Raw genomic sequence first — 20,651 nt, 5'->3', positions numbered from 1 at the left:
TCTTCCCGGGAGCTCATTTAAAAACTGAAAACCTTCGCTTCACGTCTCAATAAGTCAGGCTCGGATTGGTTCTCTTCTCTCATGCAGTCTCGCCTGTTCCATTTTGCCGGTTCTTTTGCTCATTCCTCGCATCTCTCCCTCTGCTGATTTGATTTTCGTCACAGTCTATTTTCGTCTCGTCCTTTATTCGTTGACGATAATGTCAATCAATTTAGTCATAGTTTTAGTCTCCATCAGTGCCTTCTATTTTAGTTTTCGTTTCGTTTTTCGTCCGCAAAAATATATTCGTGACGAAAATAATGACGAAAATATTTAGTCAACGAAATTAACACTGCCAATAACTACATTTCAATTGAAATTTATTACTTTTTTTTTTACTTACATATCCTAAATTCTGTCCAAAAATGATGAGATCCATGTAAAGAAAGACTCAAATTGAGGATTTAGCCTTCAGTTTGTCTGCAGTGAAGGGCTAGCTGTTTGAGACAAAAACAAAATAAGACACATGCAAGAAATCACTATGTGATGATCTTTCTCCTTCCTACAGAAGTTAACCCACACTGAAAAAAGTAATAAGTAAATTTACTTAATTTTTATTTGGCAAGTTTTTGCACAAGCATTTTTCAAGTAAATTTAACACATTTGGAAATTAAGTAAATCTACTTAACTAAGTTAAGTAAAAAAAATAAAATAATAATAACTACATTTTATTGAGTAAAATTTAATTAAATAATATTAAATTAATGCATTTAGCAGACACTTTAATCCAAAGCAACTTACAGTGCATTCAGGCTAACAATTTTCACCTATCATGTGTTGCCGGGGAATCGAACCCCCCAACCTTGCACTTGCTAATGCAATGTTCTACCACTGAGCTACAAGAACACTTCAAGATTTTGTGAAAAATAAGTGAAAATTTCACTTACTTACTTTTTTATTTTGGAAAAGTTTTTACACTAACAAAAAACCCGAAACAGATATTCTAGAAATTTCTAAATGTAAAATAATTTTTTTCAAAACAGTTTTATCAAATGAGGGTAAATAAGTCTCTCACTTCTGTCCCTTTAAACCAGTTTACAGCAAAGACAGCACGAAGGACTGGATGCACATGATAAATATTCTGCAATTAAGAAAACAGACAAAAGAAATAGCTGTGCGCTGATATCAGGTACCTTCCTTTTTCCTCATAAAAGACTAAAATAATGCTTAAATATAAACTAAAGAATGCTTGATTTGGTATGAATTAAGGATTTAGTGTAATTTTTACTGCAGTGCTTACCTGAATGGTGAACATAGAAAATGGTCCATCTTCTTCGTTAATTTCCTGTGTAATAAACATAATGTTAGACATCATTATTTGATATAATGTTAACAAATTTAGATTGTAAGATACCCGTTGTGCACCAGTGACTTCAAAGCACTTATAACATATTGCTAATAGTTTCAGCAAACTTTTAAATCATCTACCAATACTTTACACATAATAAATAAAGAACATTGCTAGCACCATTTTTTTTTAGACAAAAACAGAGTGAAAAACTATTTAAGCGTGCGGTCTCTCTGGAATTTCATGTGTGAAAAGATCCCACACCCCCATTTATCTACATATGGCGAGACCAACTCTGAATATCGTGTGCAATCTGTCCAATGGAAGGGCGTGACGTCATGGGCGGGGTGATGTAGCGACCAGGTAGCTATAAAGGCACGTGCCGTGCAGCTAGCTTCAGCTTCGAGTAGGGAAGCAAGCGGAAGTATGGCGATGTGATGCAGCATCTTGTTCTTTCGAGGAACTAGGGTTACATTCATAACCTTGGGACGTTCCTCTTCAGCAACTCGAGCTGCATCGAACGCTTTGTGGAACAGGCTCTTTGTAAAGCTCCATTTGAGCCAATACATGAGGGAGGTCGTGGCATAATGGTTAGAGAGTCAATCGAAGGGTTGTGAGTTCGAGTCTCGGGCCGGCAGGAATTGTAGGTGGGGGGATTGCATGTACAGTGCTCTCTCCACCTTCAATACCACGACTTAGGTGCCCTTGAGCAAGGCACTGAACCCCCATCAGCTCCCCGGGCGCCGCAGCATAAATGGCTGCCCACTGCTCCTGGTGTGTGTTCACAGTGTGCGTGTATATTCACTGCTGTGTGTGTGCACTTTGGATGGGTTAAAAGTAGAGCACAAATTCTGAGTATGGGTCACCATACTTGGCCGTATGTCACTTCACTCAGGGCGTACAGTTTCTTCGTAGAGGGAGCTCTAAATTGGAGGAGGGTCTCAACAACAACATCGGCCCCAGTATGTCTGCACCCACATTCAATCTCCCAGGAATATACAATCTCCCAGGAGTTTGCCCTGGGACCACAGAAGGACCTGGTGTTCCAACTTGTACAAGGGGCGCAAACGCAGACCCCCCGGGAGATTGATATAAGAGACCACCGATGTGATGTTGGTGCGCACCAACACATGTTGACCTCTCAGGTCTGGGAGGAAATGTTTTAATGTTCGATACACCGCTAGCATCTCTAGACAATTGATATGCCATGTCAGATGGCGACCCCTCCACACACCGCGGACAGGGTGGCCACTCATGACCGCACCCCAACCGGTGAGGGACGCATCTTGGCGTTTAGTCTCAAACCCAGCTCCCCCGTGTGTGCAAGAACGACATCTCGATGTCGAACTGCCATGTGCTCTGATTGAGCTAAAATCAACCAATCGTCGAAATGATTCAGAATGTGGATGCCCTGAATAAGGAGGGGAACCATAGCCGCATCTACACATTTTGTGAACATGCAAGGTGAGAGTGCAAGGCCGAAGGGAAGTACTCAATATTGGTAAACTTTGCCCCTGAAAGCGAACCTATGTGGAAGTATGCATCTTTGTGACATATTGTGACAAACCAGTCCTCGGATCTGACTTGAGCTACAAAATGCTTTATGGTGAGCATTTTGAACTTCAGTGCTATAACTGAGCGGTTCAACTGACGTAAGTCTAAGATCGGATGTAACCCCCCATCCTTGTTTGGAACAATGAAATACCAGCTGTAAAACCCGGATTCCCTTTCTTGTGTCTTTAACTGAGAACCGCGCTCGCTGGAAGCCGCTGTGCCTTGAAAATCTGGCAGAGCTGGCAGACCAACCTCCCGAGGGCACTGACGTGAGAAGGGCACCATATACTGAGGTGGACTGTGCTCTACCCCAGTAGGGGCTACCCTCTGTATCCCTGAGCCTCTGGTGTCAGGATTTCTTTGTCGAGGACTTCCCGGCTTCTATGATTGCCTGAAGTCCCAGACTCAGAGTGTCACTGAGTCCCTTGGTCCTGGCGTGGGGGAGCATGAGCAGCAACACTCTGCTTCTGCGCCTCTCGATATGAGGAGCTGGTATGTGGCGTGGACATCTCCCACCCAGATGCACCACGAGAGCGACAAGGGAGGAAACTCTGGAATGCCACCGCCTGTTTGCGTGCCTCCTGGAACCTGTCGACAACAGTATTGACTGTGTCATTAAACAGGCCAGCAGGCTGAAGTGGGGCGTCCAGGAGGCAGACCCTGTCTCGTTCTCTTATTTTTGACAGGGTCAGCCACAAATGCCTTTCCGTGGCCACTAAGGCTGCCATAGACCACCCAATAGTGCGAGCGATCTCTTTAGTGGCGCAGAGGGAGAGATCAGCGGTCCGTCTAAGCTCTTCGATATCATCGGACTTGATGATCCCCCTTGTCGATATCTCCCAGCTGGTCTGCTTGATATGCCTGTAGGACTGCCATAGTATGAAGACAAGCCCCAGCCTGACCTGCTGCCACATAACCCTTGCCACCCAGCGTAGGTGTTGTTTTAAGCGGCTTAGTGGGCATGCCGGAGCCTTTAGAGATGATGCCGAACCGAGAGACAGATAGCCCGCAAGCATCTGTTCGACCCGTGGCATCTCTCTATAACCCCACTCTCCTAGCCCCATCACGTTGCCATAATATAGTGATTCAGGGCCGAAGAGGCAAGTAGAATAAGGATGGTTCCACGATCTCGCGATTTCATCATGGAGATCGGGAAAGAAAGTAAGACTCCGGCATGGAGGTGGTTGTTTCAGCCGCAGAAAGCGTTCATCTACTGTAGCTTGATTTTCCGGGGCTTAGAATGTTTCTCGTCAGGCCAGTTGATTTTTAATCTATCTACTGCACAAGTAACCACTTCCAACAGCTCCTCATATTGGGGCGATAAGGGTGGCGAATCCACACTAAGAGTCTCCACATCAACTTCCTCAGAGGAAGAGAGTTAAAGAGTTGATCCTTCGACCAGGGGGGAAAAAATGCAAAGCATGCTTCCTAACCCAGGGTTTGGCCGCCAGATCTGGCAGATCTACCTACGAACCCCATGAGTGCAGCTGCCACTCTGCCTCGGCAAAAGCGGGGCCAGCACCGTGGGGAACATTGGTGAAGGCTCCCTCCTCGAAGAGAGCCCTCCGGCAAGCGTTCACAATGCGGACAGTTGGCCCCCTCAAAAGCTGACTCAGCGTGCTTTGATCCCAGGTAAGCCATGCATAGACTGTGTGTATCCCTGCTCGTAATGTAGCGAGGGCAGGGAGGAACACACAATCTATAACGCGTTTTGGAATCGCCCCTCACATGCTTAGTCTTAGCGTAACTCTTAGGCATATTGAGCTGCTCTTATTTTAAAGACAGACTACAATAAATAAGACTAACAGGACAGACTTTTTGACATGCGCACACAGAGCACTTGCTGAAAGATGCAAAGCTAAAGCCAGTAGCGCGGCACGTGTCTTTATAGCTTCCTGGTCGCTACGTCACCCCGCCCGTGACGTCACACCCTTCCATTGGACAGATTGCCCACGATATTCAGAGTCGGTCTCGCCAAAGGCGTTCCCCGAAGCGTTCGACGCAGTTCAAGTTCCTGAAGAGGAACTACTTTGTTTGGCCTTCCAAAAGAGAATGATTTTCACTTCATCATGCCTGAAGCTGAACCGTGCTGGTCGCTGAGGAAATACATCAACTTTGCACTGTGGATCACGGAATCGGCTTTCACCGTGGATGAAGTGCGATCCAGCCCGGGGTCGTCACATGTAGTTTCTGCAAAACCAAATTGCGCACCTTCATAGAATCCGACTGCTGCCCCATTCTCAAGCCACCTGCCTATTCTCACTCTAGGCCTCCAGCCTTCGCTCAAGGCCGCGGTGTGGTGTTATTTCATTAAGAAAGCGAAAACACTTTGGTTTTGCCTTCCAAAAGAAAACATGACTAGAAATCATGTTTATATCACGTTTATAATGGGTTTTATGTTTTTGTCTCGTCATTCCGGCCGAACATGGCTTCACAATATGCTTAAACTACACATAAATATGTGTAAAAGAGGTTATTCTTTTCTATACATTTTTATTTAATATTGTGGGTCGTGGGTCTTCAGTGAGCGAACAATATCCAAAGGGCTAAGCAAAAGGGTTAATCCAGTATCCAGAGCAAAAGGCTCACTGACAGCACCCTGGGATTAGAGTACGCTCCCTCTGTTCACTCTTTCTTACTGGTCCAAGTCAAACACACAGACTGGGGGATAAAGGCGAAAGGACGAGAGATAGATAGAAAAGACAGTGAAAGTAGATCTGACCGAGAACAAATTGTTGCTGAATAATACAACACAAATCAATTTCTCACTCTGCCTGTTCGGCAGGTTGGATCGCTCCCGGCCATCTGAGCAGCAATGGCTTCTTTTGTTCTGATGGAGCGAGGGAGGAGAGAGAAAGAGGTTTATTCTTTCTCTCTAGCACTCTGCTGCTCCGTTCTGCTGTTTTGGACTTTGTGTGTAAAGTCAATCAATACTTCTCTGCATTGAAGACTTATTTTGTTAAAGGAATCAAAGATAAGCTGCGCAAAATTGTTTGCTTTACTTTTTGGCTCATATATTGGTAGTATGATAGAGAGATATTTGAGCAGATGTTTGAGCTAAGTGGATAGTGTTATTTCAATATATATATTTTTTTATTTTTTATAGCAATTTTAGTAATAGTAATTTAGTTTTATGTGCTTTGCCATTTTTATGTGTTTTTATTTCAATATTTCTGTTTAGCTTGAGTGAAAATTATATATATATATATTTTCAGTGTAATTGTAGTACTTCTTGTAGTACAATTGTAGTACAACTTATTACTTTCAGTTAGTTGCCAAGACAAAATTTCTGATTTTCTTTCAAGCTTTTTACATTATTTTTATTGTATTTCAAGTTTATTTTGATTTAACAGTTTTTAATTTGATTTTTAGTTTTGATTGTGTTTTTAACATTTATAAATTATACATTTTATAGTTTTAGCCTTTTCCACATTAAAAAAAGTTTTACATCTAAATAAATAACAGTAACAGTAACAGTAAATAACAGTGCTTTTTCAAGAATGAGTTTAGTTACTGTATTTCAACCACTCCACCAACTGCTGAGTTGCATGGGGGATTGTTGGAAATCAGGAGTTGCATAGGATGTGTCTATGAAAACCAAGCAGATGAAGGTTTCTCAGTAGACAGGATATTAAGGACACATTGGATTCTGACATTGGCTTTCTACCTCTGTATACTGCCTGTCATGCATTACTTACTCCTGACACTGCAATAATGTTTTATCATTTAATAGTACAAGCTTCCTGTGCACATTTATCTTACTTATAAAGTACATATAAAACAATACATACTGTATGTGCTGTTTTGCTCACTCATAGCTTCGTAAAACATTAATATGGACTGTAAATTGGACTAAGCAGGAAGGACAAAGCAGAGGAAGGAGGTAACAGGAAGCTGAGAGACAGAAAGCTTATTCCAGCCACAAAAAAAAGAGAGAGATTATCTTTGGCAGCTTGAGTGTGAACTGGAGTTTCAGTCCGCTGCCCGTCGGCTTCTACACAATACCCTGCCTAGCCTTTCCTTGTCATTTATTCATCTCACTCGGTAAGAATAGCAGGGCCTGAATCAATTAAACAGCACTCCAGTGTCTCTGTGACAAGCAGATTGCTCTCAACAACATTGAAGTTAAGACAAAGATTTCTCTGTAGCATCCCATTACACAAACTGTTATCTTGGTTTACAGTATGTATTTGTTAATACCAATGCTGTAGCTACTAGCTTCCACCCACTGCAGTCCTCTGTGCTTGTGCTTATATACTAGAGTAGGCAATGTTAGTAAATTGGATTCCCTTTCAGTCGATCACTCTCGACGTGACGTCTCTGTTCCCTCCTTCAGAGAACAAGGGGTACATACATAGCCGAGACGTTTTACTACTTACTATATATGGCACAGTAGGACTGTCGCTATAGCTAAAAAAATTACAAATCTATGTATTCTTCTCTTTATTCTGTGCATGTGTTTGTGTTTGAATGGTATTCCTTACGTTATGGGGAAATGTCCCTACATAAATAGTAATACCTGGAGATTTTGACCTTGTTTTGATCTTTATGAGGAAGCAAGCTTATAAATCATACATAATTAAGTTTTTTTTGTTTGTTTGTTTTGTGTAGGTTAAGGGTCAGGGTTAGGGTAAGGGGATATCAAATAAAGTTTATACAAAATAAAAACCATTATACCTATAGTGAGTCCCCATAAAACATGGAAACGCATGTGTGTAGGAAGTTAATCAGTCTGCAAACATATTTATTTTAGCATGTGTCTCTGCTATGTGCTGTGTTTGTTTACTTAATAATCTTGGTCTCTTTGGTCTCTAGGGGCTCTTTGTGTATATTAAAAACAACACGTTCAAACAATACATTCATCAATTATAACTGTCTTTCTTGTCACTCCTAATCAATATAATGCATCCTTGCTGAACAAAAACCCTGACTGACCCAAAACCATTTGAACAGTAGTGTATGCCTGCAGCATATCAGTATTGAACATCAGTTGTAAGATAAGATAAGTGTCTTAAGAGAACACGTTTTGTTATATTGGGATCATGACAATATAAGACATAAAAATGCACAGCCTTAATAAAAAGTAAAATATAAATGTAAAACGTTCCATTAAACCATGTGTCCAGGGACGTATCCACTGTTGTAGGGAAACTGGGTGACTGCACAGTTCGATTTATTCAGAAGTTTCTATAATTTTCTCTGGATATGTGTGCTGTTGTGACATTTATGCATATTCTGCATCATCATTTTTAGAAAGACATTGATTATATCTTTAAACTTACTTGACTCTGTGTGTTAAAACATAACCTACAAATGCTTATGTATCGATTAAACCACTTCACACCTCAGTAAGCACTACTGTGTAGTTATGATTGACCCGCATGATTTGGTAACCTAAAAATCAATTGTTTTACAGTACTCTTTGTTTTTTTTTTTCATATCACAGTTTTTCATATCTACTTTATTGCACATTTCTCATGTGCTGTTGTGATTATTCATTTTTAGTCTCAATTTTTAATAAAAAAATTCAGATATGAGGACAATGATCTGAATATGTTACGTTTGGTTGTACTATGATTTTGCAATGAAATATTTATTGAGGCTAGCTCGAAGTTGTTTTGTGGTTAAATATGTATTATGAAGGGTTTCATCATATAAATGGCTGAATTATACATTAGTATTGTTCATATTGTTCAATTCAGAGTATTATTTACAGATTGTACAGAGGAACATTTGGACCTTGTGCCATGTCATTTTGGTAGCTTAAAATGCCAGTGGGCACGATGTCTATTTATATACCACTGAAACAGCATTTCTCAGACCTGCGATGACAGTGGCCAGGACATCTGCCAAGAGTTAGCCTAACTCAATAGTGCTTTATCCATACTATATCTCCCACAGTCCCTTTCCACCTTTTTAAATTTGGTCTCCTTCCTACTCTTATTCTGTCTCATCATGATGCTTTTTGACTTCATTTTCCCTCTGTTTTCATACACATCCTCCCCCTCCATGTGTTGTTTCTTTTCTGCTGCTACAATACAACCATGGACAGAAGATCTCAGTGGAAAATGCTGGAAGCGATTATTCTTCACTCTTTTTCACTGGCCTCTGCCTCCTTCTCATAATCTCTCCCTCTCGTTCATACTCTATCACTGGCAGTGGTTATATTTATCTGTTCTGTGGGTTTGCTGCTGAGTGAGTGTACAGGTTGTAGAAGTTCTTGCTGGTGGATTGTGCCCTGAAGAACATGTCCTGATGATTCCTCTCTCAGGAAATCAGAGGAAGTGTTTACACTCAAGTTGTCATACAGTACAGCACTGGGATTATACTGTTGATGTGTGCTAAAATGGTGTTTAGTCGAGTGTGGTTAGTTGAACATATCCATTATTATTGTTCTTGAGCATTTCTTTGGAATATTTAGGCAGAATCTGTAAACATAGCTCTTTAAAGATGCATCATAAATCAAAATTGAGGTTTACTGGCTTCTAGCTCATATCTGATAGTTACAGAGTAGTGTATGTTTATGTGTTTATATGCATATTTTCTCTTCTGAAAAAGTGGGCCGTAAAAAAAAAAAAAAAAAAAATGCATCTTAGGCTTGACAGGCAAAGCCAAATAATTATTTTTCTGGTTATTTATTCTGAAAAATAACATTTCTGTTATCTTGCATTGGTAACAAGACTGAACAAGCTTTCATGCTTGTCCCCCAATCAGAGATTTTCTTTTAAATTGATATATTCTCTGGCCAGTTTTTATCTTCATCTTCCCAGACTGGCAATCATGTGCACATGCATGATCTGGACTCCAAAAATGTTTATATTTTATATTTTCATATATTTTTAAAGGTTTAGTCATTTAATTGTTTAGGATTTTAATTTATTTATGTTTATATGTCTTTAGACTTGACATTACTTCATACAGTATAGAGTTGGTAGTTGGTCCTTTGGCAGAAACCATTAAGCCAATCTCATTTCCTTTAACATATTTTCTCTTTTAATAATAATTATTTAATTTGTAGTGTATATGACAAATTACACTTACTTGAAACAACATGCAATTAATATTTACTCCTCTGTTGTGCAAAGCAAGTAAAATCTTGCATCATGATTTGTGAACTTTGGCTGGAGTGGCACCCGACACTTCCCAGAGCCAGTGGTGTATTATCTGTTGGGTTGCCGTGCTCAGCTGAAAAGAGAATGACATTCTGCTAACAGTGTTTGTGATCTGTTGTTTGGAGGACTGCCTGGGCTATACACAATTGCAGTGGCACTGCAGCAACATTGCAGCGGTGGGAACTGAAGAGGCTAATCAAATTAGCATTTAAATCACATCTGACCCGAACTGTGCAAAAATGAAATTGAGCAAGCTGAACATTTACAGTATTAGGGGAGGTTGAAGGAGAACTGCATGGTGGGGAGGGGAAGATTAGAAGTGAGGGTATAACTGATGTCTCCTAAACTAGCTCTTTTGTTAGTATTGAAGCTAAGCCAACCAGCCATATTAGTAATGGTTATTAGAAAGTTAAACCATTGCTGTTTAAACAAGTTACTTACTATAATATAATATAATATAATATAATATAATATAATATAATATAATATAATATGGTACAGTAGGACTAAATGCACACCAGGTTAAAGCACATAAGCACATAAACTCACCACAGCACTCCTAAAAATTCATGTTTCACTTTGCATGTGGAACTTTGCTCAAAAATGTTGCAACTTGATTTTTTAAAATGTTATAGATGTATGTACAAATGAGAATAAATCTGATCTGATCTAGATTTTCTAGTAATTAAGTCAACAGTTTTTCAATAACTTAAGAATATGTAAAATAATGGTATTTGGGTTAAAAAGTTTCCCGATTGCCAAGGATAAAAGCACAATTCTTCACATCTTAATAAATGGCTTACTTTTCTATTTATTGACATGACATGGTTAGATTTAGATGGTTAATACTTGTATGTTTTAAATAATCATTTATAATGAAACTATCATATTTTTTTTTTAAAAAGTAAATAAATAAAGTATATTAACCAGATATCATAATAAAATTTTATATTTATCGTGAATGCTGTACAATAAATTATTATAGTACCTCCTTAAGCATTTTAAGAAACTTTGAGAATTTGTATTTTTTCATTTTTATTTCTGTATTTTTACAATGAACATAGTACAATTAACAAAATGTAAATTATTATTTTCACAAAATAAAGAGAAAATAGTACAAACAATGTTTCTGAAATGATTGCATTAAACAAGTACTTACTTACATATTGTATAGAGTGTGGGGTATAAGGCCCCTGTCACCACCTCATACATTTATATGATTTTTAAATAAATAAATCACTTTTATAATTTTTTACTTATTTTTCTTGAAAAAAAACCTTTATAAATATGGTCTTGCTGGAAAATATGGTCATGCTTCAAAAACTGTACCATACCCATGTTATTAATCAAATTAGCATTTGATCTGATCACATTTTTACCATCAATCTGGCTGGCAGTAATATTTTCAGATGTCGCTGTTATGGAGCGGTCACACTACACTTTTCATTGACTTCCATTCATACGTATACGAATGCAGGAGAGCAGAAATGCAAGCACATGCGAAGAGGTTTCACATTCCAGCTAACTCTAACCTGCACATCATGTGAAGCCATGTGACCAACAGGAGATTGATGAGGCACAGCGTGACCTCATAGCTGAATTTAAAGAACATTAAAACTGCAGTGATGTAGAAAAGTGGTGTAGATTATTTTTGTAGTATGTTTTTTTATTCTGTTTGTTATGTGTTGATTTTGTTGCTGCTGAACATGGACGTCATATCATGACCACTGCAGTGTTAAAATTTTTTCCCATGCTCTAAGTCTAGTGTGACCACACCTTTAGAATCTTTTAAGTAAAGATCTGCCATCATGATAATAAACATCATATGAGATGCACACAATCTGTTATGCAATCCCGAAAAATGCAGCTAGTAATAGCTAACTTTACTGTAGATAACTATAGAGGAACCTAATGCGAAACTGTCTTTTTAGACCATGATTCCAACAGATGCTGCTGACATGCCGATAACTCATACTAATGTGATTTAAAGTAGCCCGTAGCCTGTACCCACTGCCTTGTCAGGTCTGCAAGTTCCATTACTCAAATAAAGTCAAAGTGGCAGCTAAATAGTTCTTGTTTGGTAATCTAAAGGGATTGCTTATGCACCTGAATAACCTTTAGTCCATTCTACGTATGGTATATGTTTCTTTCTGTGATGACATAAGACAAATCATACACATTTTATGTACGTCAAGATTTTTTTCTACTAAAATTTGCTTTTAAGGCTGAAAATCGTTTCTGTTTGTATAATGAGATTTTAATGACTGTTTTTCAAATATTTGAATATAAACCATTATTGTATCGCACTGAGGATGACAACAAAACACCATTCCCTTCTAGTCCTCTCTCTGTCAGTCTTGGGTACTTCAGTATGAGTTTTGATTCACTCTATTGCAAGATTTGCAATTTAGTCCACCATCTAATTTTGAGAAACTTTGATGCACAAAGCCTTTTTACACCAGAGGGTTTCAAAGGGAAATGGGAAGCACTGTACCCTTAAAGAGTTTCCTCAAAAAGAGCCATTTTAAAAGATTTAGGAGGTGCTGTGTGTGGGGTTTATGGAAAGGCTATATCACTAATGGCAACTTAATTTGTCAGAAATTAAAAATCAGCTGATTACAGTGCACTTCTGCTGTTTTTCTGAAATTAGATTGCAGTAAAGAAAAGGGTAAAATGTCGTTTATTGGCTGCAGTATAAATTGCAATGAAGTACATTGCAAGGTCAATATTGATGCAGGGTCAAGGACAAGAAAGCAATACTAGAAGCAGATAATACATGTAAATCTTAGTTACAGTTAGAAAATAAATAGGATTATAAACTTTTGAAAGGCAAAAAAACACTTTGACTGTTGATAATGAATGCTGTTTGTCCGATGAATCTGGACATAATAAAGAAATGATAAACCAGGATATAATAGGTGAGTGACTTGTCCTTTGTGTAGTAAAATGAGCATGAAACCTGGGAACCAAGGATCCAGTCTAAAGAACATTTTAATAATCTGAAGAACCTTTTTCCAATAGAGAACCTTTAATGTAATGGAAAGTTAGAAGTCAGAAGTCAAAAAGAGCTTTATTGCCAAGAATGTTTACACACACAAGGTATTTGTCTTGGCGACAGGAGTTTCCAGTGCAGACCAAGAAAGTACATGCATAGTGCAAACATACATGATAGTGCAGACATATACAAAGGAATTACACAGTAGAGATGAATTATAACATTAATATTAAAAAAAAAAACACAAAATGAATTTAATTGTTTTAATGAATGCACAGATATGTTATTTAGAATAGTATAGTTTATGTAGTTTACAAATATACAATTTTCAGATGCTGTGTATAAATGTGTCAGTTATGGACAGTGTTCCATGAATGTTAAAGTTCTTTATCTAACAATTAATGCCACTAAAGAAACTTTATTTTAAGAGTCCAATACAATAGATATATTGTTCAAAATGAAGGCAAATATTAGGAAACTTTCTGGTTGTTAGTAAAACATGTTCATAGTTAATATGATGAACTAAACCTGTTGCACGTTTGGGAGACCTGACTTTAAACAGCCACTAAAAATCCCCTTGTCACCAAAAATGAGTCAGAAAAATGAAGTTGGTTGTGAGAAAGCGATAACATTATTTGTATCCAGATGCCACTTTTTTATTATTTTGCTATCTAATGCATTCTAATGAAATTTTGCTATCTAATGCATTCATACATTATGAAGCCTGTTATGGGCCCATGCAGTCTGTGATACAGGTCAGATTCACATCATGCAGAGCACTGCACAACATTAGGGGAAGTTAATGTATTCTTTGACTGTGTGCATTAGAGTCAGTGACTCTTCAAGAGTGAGCTAGCCTAAACTCTTTGCATTATCAGAGCTGGAGATCAATCATCATTAGCATATTGCTCCCTAGCAACCAGAACATGAACAGGACATCTGTTGTTCTGTATCGCTTTCTGTCAAACAAAGCAGAAGAACAACAGATTATCTCATTACCTGTCCTTCAGCTCACCTAGTCGACTTCAATGCTCTGCCATGACACTTTAAGCTTGACGTCGACTAGTCGCTGGTCCTATAGAGGGCGCAACAGGATAAGAAATATTTGAAGGACTTCCACATTTACACTATGTTTCCTAACAGTTAAACTGACAAATAAATGTATACTCCGAAAGCTCCACAAGACATGTGTGATTATATTACTGGATGCTCGAAATTGAACGGGATAAAACACATTCTAAACAAGTTCTTGTACAGGTAAGTTAATCGCCATTCTCATCTGATGCGTTGCTGCGCTGTAACGTACACAAATGCTACAGACAGTAGCTTTTACGTTATGCGCAGATTGCGCTCACAGAATCATTCCGCGTGGAAATGTACTGTCAGCACTGTTCTGTGATTTATCAATAAAAAAATTAAATAAAAAAACGTAGAAACTGAAAAGTTCAAGCATGTATTTGTTGATAACTAAATCCCACAGCATCACTACTAATAGAGAGATGCTGCCATGTAGAATTAATTCACACACACAATCGCTCTCACTAATGCATTTATATAAATTACTCTTTACTGTGCTACTTTATCTATATCTGATTTAGAACTAGCAGAAATCTGTGAGAAATAAAACGACCCAAAGGCAAAAGAACTGATAAAAATTAGCTATTATAGGAGCAATAGCCATGTGGGCAGTGCTGTCATATGCCATAGCTGTGCACAAGGGGTTTGTCACAGCTCCAGACTTATTTGTTCATCAGAATCAGAATCAGAATCAGAATGAGCTTTATTGCCAGGTATGTTTACACATACGAGGAATTTGTTTTCGTGACAGAAGCTCCGCAGTACAACAGAATGACAGCGACAGAACATAAAACACATAATAAAAGAATAAAAAATACAAATATGTAGACAGTGAATGACAATATACAAATGACAATTGTAGGCAGGTATATTACAAAGTGAAGTTATGTATGTACATATATATTGTGTGCAAAATTTAAGTGTATACTAAGTATGTGTGTTAGATAAATAAAGTGTGTGTATATAAATATAAAGTGTAGTGTGTTCGCCATTATTGTCAGCTGTTCATAAGATGGATTGCCTGAGGGAAGAAACTGGTCCTGTGTCTGGTCGTTCTGGTCGTTCAGCGACTAGTTGACTTCAACTCGACTTTCATCACATAAAAGTCGACTTTAAAATATCAGATTTCATTCAACCCCTAATTATGAGATACATTAATTAACATATTCATTCTAAAAAACTATAACTGAACTATATAAGTTTTTTTATTTATTTTATTGGTTTATAAAGCACTACAAAAATTTGAACTTTCATATATTACTGAATGTTTGTCAAGAGGAGGTTTCTTATCTTCTAGTTCTGGTCGTTTGGTACACTATTCAGTGAATCTTAAGCGATTCAGTGGTGCTTCTTTTAGAAACTTTGCTAAAATAATAAATAAAATATTCTACCAACCAAAGTTAGACAGGCTTCAAGCATTCATATTAAGGGACTTATATTGAAATCAGTATTTAATTGATCTTGATATTGTGTAAAAGCACATTGTCAGTGTTCTGTGTTTTTATGTTTGCAATTTACATTGTAAAGCCATTTGAGCTTTTTATGTATAAAAATTGCTATAAAAGAAAGTTTTATTATTAATATTACTCATATTTTTAATTCATGTATAAACTAAAACAATGATGACTGTGAATGGAAAAAAAAATAGATTCATACTGGAAAAGATATTATGTTGCTGAGCTTCCATCATAGTACTGAAAAATGTAGTTAGTTCATTAGCGTCACTACCAGGACTGCATGGAAGTGAGAAAGAACGATTCATTCACTTCATTCATACCAGAGTCCACCGAACTACTACAGCAAATTCATCCATCTTTACAGTGATCCAGTTTCATTTATCTTCAATGCTGTGTTGAGGTAAATATGAACGTCATCCTGACCATTCTCACAGGTCAGAAAACAAGACGCCATTTATTTACTTTCGACGTTGCCATGTTTTGTAAGTCATTACTACAGTCCGTTGTGGTGAATGCTGGCTGGGATGTTATCAGTCTCATTTCGTCGGCAGGTTGAGGAATGGTGTTATTAGCTAAAGGGCCGCCTGAAGGTTAGTGTTCATATTGATGGATGAAGAAGGGATTTAGCTTATTTCTGTAGCGTTACCCTCGCACCATGGAAGAAATACCAACAAGTCAAGCATTGTGAAATGACCCAGCCTCACAAATTGTTCATTATAAATTAAAACCTGAAGGAAATTAGTGTCCTATCTGCTTGCTCAAAGCTCACTCTTGTGTCCTTTTTCCCCTTTTCCATGCCACTTCCCTGGGGTTCAGGTGCTTCTATTAGCTTATTTCATTAAGTAGAGGTTGATTGTATTTTCCTATGGGACCTTTTTGTGATATGTGCAATAAGGCTGAGTGAGGGATTGTGGGAAACCAGTGATTAACTGTGGATATTCAGATGGGCACTGTTGGTTCAGAAGCCGTTGCTTTCTCAGGCTTGCTTCAGAAACTCTCAACAATGGAAACTTTTAAATCTGAGAAAGAATCGTTAGTCATCTATCATGCAGTGTTGTCATCCCACGCACCATTTTCCATTACAGCCACTAGATAACTTATCACAAATGTGATATGAAATATGAGGCTTTACTTGGCTCGCTTCATTTCAAAGCAGATGTTTCTGAGGGCGCTCTCTTACAAGCAAGTCTCCTACAGCGGTGCACTAAACTGGTAATTAGCTTTGTTTACACTCTGAAGAAGCTTTTCTATGTTTATCCTCCTCTTCCTTCTTTGAGAATGATTGATAATAGAGATACTTTTCACATCATTAAAGAAAAAGTTCACCTTAAAATTAATATTATTTACTTGACGTTGTGTTGTTGTAAACCTATATGACTGATTTTCTTCTGTGGATCTGTGTTGGTATTTAATTATTTATTTATTTATATTATTATTTTTTATGAATTTCCTGTCTGGGACCAGGATGAAGACTGGGGCTTTTAATCTTCTTAATGACAAAAAATCCACAAAAGTTTTCAGTGATTAACGGCTTACATTTAGGTCTGTTCCTTGCACAAAGTTGTCAAATGGCTTAAAAGGACTAGAAAATACTAATATGTACCAATTTGATGATAGTTTTTGTGGACTTTTTGAAGCTCGACGGCTTCAGTTCTCTTTCATTGTCACTGCATTTGACCATTTTATTAAGGGAAATTTCTCCTTTTGTGTTCCATGGAGGAAAGAAATTCAAAAGGGCGTGGAATGGCATAAACAAGATGAGTGAAGCTTTCCTTTAGGAATATAATAATAATACTGCTATTTGCATTTATCAGCACTGCTTGTATTCCTGTCACCACATTTGTATTCAGCTGCAAACCATAAGAGACATTTCAGAGCTAAATGTGTTAACACACATGGATCAATAAACAACAAATGTAGAGAAATGTATTATAGTATTTTCCTGTGATATGTTTATACAATAAATGTACCAGTATGTACAAGATTGATCATTTTTATAAATCTAGACAGCATTTTTTTTTTTTAGGTACTTCTTTTGGGCATCTGTGATGCCACAGATGTCTGATTTGTGAACTAACTTAACTAACTAACTTAACTAACTTAAACTTCTGGTTCCCTATCTGTCGGTCACTACGAGTTATGTCGACTGACAAATGGGGTCTCACTTGGGAGGCCAATCATCTCTGAATTTAAGAGAAAACGCCAATGAAAATTGGCTAGTGGATTAACATACCTGAGCCACTCCCGTGCCGACGGGTATAAATAGGGCGACCGGTGCATCCACTCATTAGATTTTTGCTTCGGAGCCGAGTGGTTGTATGAAAGCTGTTATACTCCACAAAGCCATTCATCTGCTGTGTCGGGAAGCTGTTCTGGTTGGCGGTACGGCGTAAACAGCGGTGTCCCTTTCAGCGATTCCCCTGGGCGCTTCAACTAAGAGAGCAGATTTCCTAAAAGAGCAAATCGCGGACGATTCGCGTCTTTTTCAAGACGCCGTTTCGTCCACGTCCTTCTGGATGCGGTTGTTTCCTGTTCTCTGACAACGGCCATGTTCGCTCTCTTCCATGTCTGGGCATTCAGCACGCTGAAGGCGCGTTCGTGGATGGTTCATGCACGCACTGCGGCTGTGACCATGGCAACGCTGTGATCGCGTCTCCCCTTTCTTAAAGGGAAAGGAGCAGACCCCTCTGTCACTACCCGTTCTGGTTTCTCTGTCTCGAGCAGAGGACCGCCGGCTAGTGCTCTGGGAGATTTGAAGGTGACAGTGAGAGCTTCTCCGCCGGGCCACGCCCCACGGACCTCTTACCCCTTCCGCAGTGTTTGTCCTGTGCGGCTGCTGGGTGATTTTGCTGGGCTGTCTTATAGCAGTCCCAATGGGTCATTCAGTTTGCCGCCGGAGATCAGATGTCGATTGCAGCATCGGGGATGGGCTGTTGACTTCTGTGGATGAAGATTCGGCGGGGCTGCCCCCGTCGGGTGTTGTCGCCACTGCCGAATTGCCCGGGCAGCTGTGAGCATCAGGATGGAGGTGAATGCACCGCCCAGCTCTGAGTGCTCATGGCTGTTTGATTGGTTCTGGCTCATGACTGGCTCATTATGGCCCGGTCCCGAGAAGAATTGTGCGATCACAGGGACTTCGTGCTCCGGCACCTCAGTCAGATGGGGCTTCAGGTCAACTGGGAGAAGAGCAAGCTCTCCCCTGTGCAGAGAATCTCTTATCTCGGTATGGAGTTAGACTCTGTGAGTATGACAGCACGTCTCGCCAGCGAGCGTGCCCAGTCAGTGCTGAACTGCCTGAGTTCCTTCAGAGGCAGGACAGGAGCCGCTGGATTCGGTCGAGCTGAAGTTCCTGTCTCTCAAGACAGCGCTCCTGATCGCGCTCACTTCCATCAAGAGGGTCGGGGACCTCCAAGCATTTTCGGTAAGTGAAGAGTGCCTTGTGTTCGGGCCGGCCTACTCTCAGGTTGTCCTGAGACCCCGGCCTGGATACATGCCCAAGGTTCCCACCACTCCCTTCTGAGAACAGGTGGTGAACCTGCAAGCGCTGCCCCTGGAGGAGGCAGATCCAGCCTTGTCGTTGCTGTGTCCCGTAAGAGTGTTTCGCATATACGTGGACCGCACCCAGAGCTTTAGAAGCTCTGAGCAGCCCCTGGTCTGCTTTGGAGGTCAGCAGAAGGGGAAGGCTGTCTCTAAGCAGAGGTTGGCCCACTGGATAGTGGACGCCATCTCCTTGGCTTACCATTCCCAAGGCGAGCCGTGCCCCCTGGGGGTGAGGGCCCACTCCACACGGAGTATGGCCTCCTCCTATGCGTTGGCGCACGGCGCCTCTCTGGCAGACATCTGTCGAGCTGCGGGCTGTGTGACACCTAACACCTTTGCGAGGTTTTACAACCTCCGTGTAGAGCCAGTTTCTTCCCGTGTGTTGGGTAACAGGTAATTGGTGGGAAGGGCTGGCTGGGTGTCTCGCTTGCTGCGCCATTCCCCCTAACACGGGGATGTGAGCGCCTTCTTCTCCCATTAGAGTTCCCCGGTTGGCGTACCTTGGTCGAGCATCCTCCAGCACCCTCGGCGTCAGACTTGGCGGAGCAGTCTGTCGCCAGGCCCAGTACTGGCGTTAGCATGCCCGGAGCCCGGTCAGCCCCTGTACTGGGCTAGGTGTCCATATGGCTGGGTTCCCTACGGGTAATCCCATATGTGTATTCTTCCACGGTAAGGTTTCCTTCTTGGCAAACCCATGTCTTCCCTTGACAGACCGTTCTGTCAGTCTCTTCTGGCAGCCGTTCCATCCCTACTCCAAGGTAGGTCCTGCCTCAGAGACCCCTTCCATATGTTGTACTGCCCCCTGGGTCAGTCCATATCGGTATATCCACATGTCACCTCCCTACGGGTAGGATGTGGTCTCCGTAGCGACCTTTCCTAAAGGCTCGCTTCCCCATTGTCTTGCCAGCTGAAAGAACAAATAGGGAAGATTTGAAGCAATCTTTCACTGAAGGGTGAAATCCCTTCCATTTACTTTATGTGGGCGGAACAGCAGCATGGCCTTCTCCAGCAGCAATGTACTCACCCTTTGGCCCCTTCGGTACCAAGGTCAGTGAATTTGCGCTGGGGCTTTGGGAAGGTTACGACCTTAAGCGTAGCTTTTGTGGCACGCCAGGGCTTGTCAACAATTGCAGCACCACAGGGTTGTGACGAGGTTCAGGTTGTGGCGTTTTCCATAGGACCCCATTGGTCGGTCGACATAACTCATAGTGACCGACAGATAGGGAACGTCTCGGTTACGTACATAACCCTCGTTCCCTGAGGGAGGGAACGGAGACGTTATGTCCCCATGCCACAACCTTGAACCATTCGCTGTTGCCGGGACACGTTCTCGGCTCCTCAGCGTAAAACCTAATGGGTGGATGCACCTGTCGCCCTATTTATACCCGTCGGCACGGGAGTGGCTCAGGTATGTTAATCCACTAGCCAATTTTCATTGGCGTTTTCTCTTAAATTCAGAGATGATTGGGCTCCCAAGTAAGACCCCATTTGTCGGTCGACATAACTTCTCCGTTCCCTCCATCAGGGAATGAGGGTTACGTACGTAACCGAGACGTTCATTTTAATGATTTGGTTGAACCGATTCTTAA

The 20,651-nt window shown here is 40.2% G+C and overlaps 2 protein-coding genes across 3 annotated transcripts in view; both read left to right on the top strand.

Moving 5' to 3' along the window:
• Positions 1 to 20,651, top strand: part of LOC113109348 (myb-like protein U) — a 972,647-nt gene that overhangs the window by 470,645 nt on the left and 481,351 nt on the right. The window lies entirely within an intron of this gene.
• LOC113109382 (short transient receptor potential channel 5-like) overlaps positions 1 to 20,651 on the top strand; it is a 79,630-nt gene that overhangs the window by 37,493 nt on the left and 21,486 nt on the right. The gene's annotated exons all lie outside the window — the stretch shown is intronic.

The sequence above is a fragment of the Carassius auratus genome, chromosome 1 (assembly GCF_003368295.1).
Source record: "Carassius auratus strain Wakin chromosome 1, ASM336829v1, whole genome shotgun sequence".
Classification (NCBI taxonomy): domain Eukaryota; kingdom Metazoa; phylum Chordata; class Actinopteri; order Cypriniformes; family Cyprinidae; genus Carassius; species Carassius auratus.
The sequence above is the reverse complement of the archived record's forward strand: the minus strand, read 5'-3'. Positions and strand labels throughout refer to the sequence as shown.